The 6666-nt window shown below is 34.1% G+C and overlaps 1 long non-coding RNA gene across 1 annotated transcript; it reads right to left on the bottom strand.

Annotated features, from left to right (window-relative positions):
- Positions 1 to 3471: 3471 nt before the first annotated feature.
- On the bottom strand, positions 3472 to 6413 carry LOC110923027. The gene is made up of 4 exons (XR_004886617.1): positions 5536 to 6413; positions 4822 to 5293; positions 4603 to 4739; positions 3472 to 4202 (listed from the first exon to the last, which is right to left on the bottom strand). It is a non-coding gene; the product is annotated as an uncharacterized LOC110923027 (long non-coding RNA).
- Positions 6414 to 6666: the final 253 nt, after the last annotated feature.

A 6666-nucleotide genomic window follows, 5' to 3' on the forward strand; every position in this document is an offset into this window, starting at 1 on the left:
GCACCATGGGAACATGCGGACCAAAAACAATAGACCTCCAATATCCAGTATTCTGTTGAGCAAGGTTGTGACCCATCCTTCTCTCCCAGATGTTGTATTCATTACGTTTAAGCATGGGTGGTTTAAATAAAGAGCCAATGTTATTTTTATCATCTTGTGATTGTGACGTCATCCTGGTTGTTTTACAGGCACTGATTAATCAACTTTGATGGTGATTAAACCTTGCTATATTTTCAACGAAACGAACAAACTATCAGTATCAACGATTGCGAGCTGAACTATTTATGTCAAAATGATTGTTTAATCAAATTTGACTATCCGAGCTCTGATGCCAATTTTTAGGATCTAAGTTTGGATTGATTGTGATTTGTGTTTGATTTAAGATGAACAATGAAAGAGTAGTGCGGCGGAAATTAAATGGAAACAAACTTTTCACAATCAAACAGGAGAAATGCTTTCAAACATACATTTTCAACAGAGAACCAAATGCTTAAGTTTATTTCAAACTTTGATTACACTTGCATGTATGCTTACAAACTCCCCCTCAGCCCGAGCTCAGTAATTTGTTCGTGCAGGAAGAAGATGGTGAAGAGCTAAGTAGAACAGTACAGAGCACTATTCTATTTATAGGCACGAGCAAACCACTGAAGCATCTAAGCTGACGTCACCATGAAAGTGACATCTAACCTCCTAACAAACTCTAACATCTGACCTATACAAGCACTGCTATGCTAACAACTGTTATTACAATAAAATTCATAAAGTGAACTAAACTACTGCTGCATCCTTCCACTGATGTGAACCCTGCAGTGCTTTACATATCCAGCAGAGCTTGACTTATAGCAGTAGATTGAACAGCAGAGCTTTAGTCTTCCATCAGTCTTTAGCTTGGGCAGCAGTTGTTGGTCAGCAGTTTGTAGCAGTCAGTTGTTTGGAGATCAGCAGATGTTGAAACCACTTTCAAGGGGAGAGATTTGAAGCATAACATCTGCTTATTCTAGATCCACTGCCTTGATCCAGTTTTGGCTTTAATTATCTGTTCTTCTGATAGGGTTCAATCCCAACAAGTCTGTAGTTACGTCCAATGTATGTTTTATCTACAACTAATGTAAATTTTCTTTATGGTGATGTAATTTTTTTACATCTGATCTAAAGTTTGCATGCGATATTTTTTTTATTTTTTATTTTTTTCTGTAACAAGTGATTTTTTAAAAAAATTTTAAGATTTTTTTTTTGAAAAAACTTTTAGAATGCCTAGTTTTCATTGTTCTCACAATACAAGGTAGTTCTCATTTTACCCTTTCCCATGTAATACATATATATAAATATATATATAGGGGATGGTTCAAATGAAAACCATTCTTAACGCGAAAACTCGAAAACTAACTAAAAAAGCCAAAAAAACACACATTTTTTTTTCGATTCTTTTATTAAAAATTGCTAGTTTATATATATATATAAAAAAATTGTATTGCAGATCTCTAATAATTCACATGTGTAGTACACATACACATGTGTACTATTACACATGTGCACTACAATTTTTTTTTTTGAAATTTTTTTTTTATATAATTTAAATAGAGAAAATTGGTATGCAAAAAAAATTTATATGTTTTTTAGGCTTTTTTAGTTAGTTTTCGAGTTTTCGTGTTAACTAGTGGTTTTCATTTTAACCTTCCCATATATATATATATATATATATATATATATATATATATATATATATACTAGTCATTTACCCGCGCGATGCGGCGGGAAACATATCATTTAGGTTGGTAAGTTTAGAGCTATGTATGGAGCGGTTCGGTTTAGGGCTATGTACGGGGTGGTTCGGTTTTGAGTAATTCTAAGGGTGTGCATGAGAATGTTCGGTTCAGTTATGTCATAACTAAAATCTAAATTTTCGGTTGAGGTACTTCAAAACCGGTCATTGGAATTTAAAGACTATTAAAAGAATATAAATACCAGATTTTTTAATTTAAAAAAAAACATATTAAATATTTACCCTTTGGCCAGCTTCTGAATTTCAAATTGCACCATCTCATGATAATGCTTTTTTATAATTTTTTTAGCTTTGTAGGAGGGAGACGGGTGCTTCCCTTCATATGGCATACAATATAGTTTATTGGCGGGAGTCTGCCATATTTAACATACAAAGTTTTTTATACGTTAAATATGGCGGACTGCCACCAATTATGACACCAGGTATTGTTGTTGGGCCGTGAGTGTCATAGGCCATACCGAGGTTTAACAACCAATCTTAATGTAGAAAGAAAACTGACTTGTACGCTACAAAAATCTGAACATGCACTTTATTCTAAAATGAAATAAAGATTTCACTTTAAAATTTAGAGTAAATTGCAATTTTACCCTCTGGGGTTTAGGCCAATTGGCACTATGACCCCCTCTAACGAAATAATTGCAATTTTACCCCCTAACGTTGTTGTTATGTCGCAAGATTACCCCCTGGCACCCAACTCTGTCAAGTCAACGTTTGTTTGACTGTTAATAACATGTGAAAAGTCGTTTTTGCCCCTATCTTCATCAAGTTCATCATCATCAGTTCATTCTTCATTCCTAGATTCATACTCTCAAGTTCATCACCACCACCACCACCACCACCACCTCCTTCACCTCTTCTGACCACCGCCACCATCAACTCCACCACCACCTCCTTCTCCTCTTTTGACCACCGCCACCATCAGCTCAGCCACAATAAACCAGAATTTTTGAACAGGGTACCACATATAAACCAAAATTTTTGAACAATATAGCATAAAAAAACATACCCAACTTCAAAAAACATAAAAAGATACCATCTTTGATGAAATCTAGAAATGGGTAGCACATAAAAACCAAGTTCTTATACAACATAGCATAACTGTGATGAACTTTAGTTCCATCCATTCTTCCAGATCTGGGTTGTACAGGGTTGTCCGGTCACTACATCAACAAGCTGTATTCAGTAAGTTGATGTCTTCATGTGATACATTCAATTAGGTTAACAAAGTTGTACAATCAACACGGATACAAATTCCCCAAAAATTAAACTAAACAGCAAGCAAGTTCAACAAATTGACTTTACAAACAGATACCCTCTATCGAGAATGAAGTTCTTTGTTCCTAAAATTAAAGAGACTCAAGAACCCTAAAATTTTGGTATCAGATGTTTTAAAGTCAATCGAAAAAGTTGAATTTCTTGAAAAAGCTAAAGAGCCCTAAAATTTTGGTGTATACAATCTACACAGCTACAAATTCCCCAAAAATCAAAGTTTATAGCAAGCAAATGTAACAAACAAATAAACCCTAAAAAACAAAATAAAAAGAAAAGGAAAGGAAACCTTATCATCGAATCCATCTGAATGATTCATCTTTCTGCGTTTTCTCCGCTTATAATTACCCCCCAACTTTAGGTTATATGGATTTTAATAATAATAATAATAATAATAATAATAATAATAATAATAATAATAATAATAATAATAAATATGGGTAAGATTACCAAAATACCCTTACCTATAAGGGTCAAACTACCGTTGACTGACGGCAGGGGGTAATTATGCGACAGAACAACGTTGTGGGGTAAAATTGCAATTATTTCGTTAGAGGGGGTCAGAGTGCCAATTATCTTAAACCCCAGAGGGTAAAATTGCAGTTTACTCTAAAATTTATTAAGCATTAAAGGCATTCTGAGCATGTTATAACAACTAATATGATATGAGAATCATAAATCAATACAAACAGGATACTTGACTCACAATCAAAGCCAAATTTTGATTTTTCTATATTTGACTTCATTTTGTTAGGATTTCATACAGGCCCAAATTACCAAATCCAACAGCAAATAACATCAGCAAACAAGTAGACATATATAATCTGTAAGAAGCACATTTAAATATGAGTTGCTGAGTGAATATGCAACTGCCATTAGTTTGGTGGAAATAAGATACTTTAACCCTTCTACTGCACACTCCATAAAACCAACAAGGACAAGTTAATGAACTTATCACTTGCTGAATTCTTATTATTTTAGCATTAGTGGTTAACAATTGACCTTTCTAGAAGTTGCATGTCAATAATCAGCATGTTTTCTCTGTGTCTGTGTCTGTGGGGGGGGGGGGGGGGGGGGAGTTCTGACTTACAAGGTCGAAGGTGCTATATCGCCCGAGCGTGTTGCTTCCAAGCTTTGCGAAATTGACTTTCTAGTCAAACACATGAAATAACTGATAGATTAAAAGCAAAACGCATGCAAGATCTGATACGTTAAACGATTTTCACCATATGTGTACGACCCATAATAAAATGTAGTGTCTTTTCAAGTTTTTTCTATTTGTTCATGCTTCCTACTCTAGCATTTTGACTTTTTAGATCAGAGTCGAACATATCGCTTTTTATCAGAGCATTATTCTCTTGAAATTTTACCAAAGGAAATGGTTATCTCCATTGCATATGTTACAAAATTCATTCTAGTTATCAAATTTTCTTAAAGTATTCAAATAACTGACCATATGAGGAAGTTGAAATCTAGTATGTTTGACCTAAAAGTCAAAGCTGCATCCTAATTGTGTTTCATGTACACGAAAAATTTTCTTTTCTACTTACCAAATGATATGAATGCTTATTGGTACGATTTTCTCTGCAACCACTATTATTAAGAGGCTTCACCGATGCAGATGGGCTCCACGGTCTTGTATACCGAACCCTGGGCTTGCTTGGTTTGCTAAACTCCATAGCAGCAACTGCAACAACATAACTAATGAGATTAAAACTGCATTCATGTTCATGCAAGGACTTTTTGGGGAATTATTTGTATAAGCCTACAGAATATGTTCTCTTTTTCGCCACCATCCGAGCCACACCAAACACCAATAATGAATTAATTCAAAAAGGAAAACAAAAGGAGAGGAAAAGTGGGAGCTATGAGAGTCATGTATCCTTTAAAACTTGCATTACAACTTATTACCCAAATTGCACAAATCATTAGTTTTATTATTTATGTCACACCTTCAAGATCTGTGTGTCATTAAAAAGAGATAAATCTACAAGTTAAACTTTATTCTCATACCAAAAGTACTTATCAGCATTAAAGCATTAAATGAAAAGACAATGAGTTTGGCCATTATTTTGGTGATTATCGACGTTTTATTCTTCGGAAAAGACATATTTGACTATTGGATATATCAATTATTTGACCAAAAACGTCAATTTATTTTTACCTTCAGAAAAAATTACTGTCTGGTGTTTGCTGCATATAGAAGCCCAAAACCAGAGCTTAATCCACACAATTAGGGTTCTTATTACATAAATTCAAAAAAAAAAAAAAAAACTATATCAGATTAGTGTTCGAACTTCAAATGTTTCTTCACAGATAGAAATTTAATCAACACTTGAACAACATTAAGAAACAAAATTGATACAAAAAAGCATTTATCTACAGATCTAAAACATCAAAAACCACATCTTAAACATAAAAAAACTAATAAAATTGCAGATCTAGTAACAAATTATAATAAAACAAACAAAAAACATTCTCACAGTGTAGATCTTAAGCTATAATCTCCAAACAAAACACTGCACCCTTTCCCCTTCTCTTTTCCTCCTGAGATATCCAATAAATCGACTTTCACAAAATGATAAGTTAAACATAAAAATATAAAAGCATGTTAAACTCATGACTCGGAAGAAAAAAAAAGTCAAAAAATGAGCTTGCTAAACTCATGACTCGGGAAAAAAAGTCAAAAGATGAGCTTGTTAAACTCATGACTCGGAAGATTCATATCAGATCCGAGCTTGTTAAAAATTTATACAAGCCATTTAGATTCCAAATAAGATATGAACTGAAATGTTCAGTCATTAATATATAAGTAAAGCAAAAACTACAAGTCAATTATTGTTGTTCCCTGTGTATCCACAAAAAAAAACTAAAAATATAAAAAAGTAAGGATTTAACTGATGAACATATCACAAATTACCCTTTTCAGCACTTCATTAAGCCCATTTTAACTATTAAACTTAAAAGAAAAGGAAACCTTCTAATTTTTTGAAACCTCGGCCAAGCCCCTGTATGAAACCTCACCCAAACCCCTTAATCTGAGCGGCACCGACCTCTGATGAACTTTTCTAGGGGCGAACTGGTGCCACCCCTGGCTTTTCAAAGGAGCTGAGCATCGTGAGACACATAGGTAGCTCTGATGCGTAAGAGTTCTTCATCAGCAGATGTCGAACTGGAGCCAAGAACCACTTTTGTACTGGCTTCACAGGGGATTGAATCCCATTTAGATTAGTTGTCGAAGTTTTCAAGCCTCAATCGTTTTCCCTCGATCTTTTTCCCATTGATTGTACTGGCTTGTGTGTGCAAAGGGGAGGGGATCGGCTATTTTTAGGGTTTCGAAAGAATGAAGGAGAGGGAAGGGGAAGAGAGAAACAAAAGTACTTTTGAAGGAGAGAGAGAGAGAGAGACACACACACGTGATTTAAATGAATAAAATTTGAAATATGAATGAAATTTTGAACAGCTCGAATTTTGCCCGCCCAAACACATTTCAACACTTGTGCTTTAGTTGGTTGTATAAGATGTTTTAAAGACTTGTAAAGTGAAAAATGACCATTCTTGTCCTTTCTATATGCTTATTAAAGTAGTATAGATATATATATATATAGGGTCGG

Source organism: Helianthus annuus, chromosome 17 (genome assembly GCF_002127325.2).
Source record: "Helianthus annuus cultivar XRQ/B chromosome 17, HanXRQr2.0-SUNRISE, whole genome shotgun sequence".
NCBI classification, from domain to species: Eukaryota; Viridiplantae; Streptophyta; class Magnoliopsida; order Asterales; family Asteraceae; genus Helianthus; species Helianthus annuus.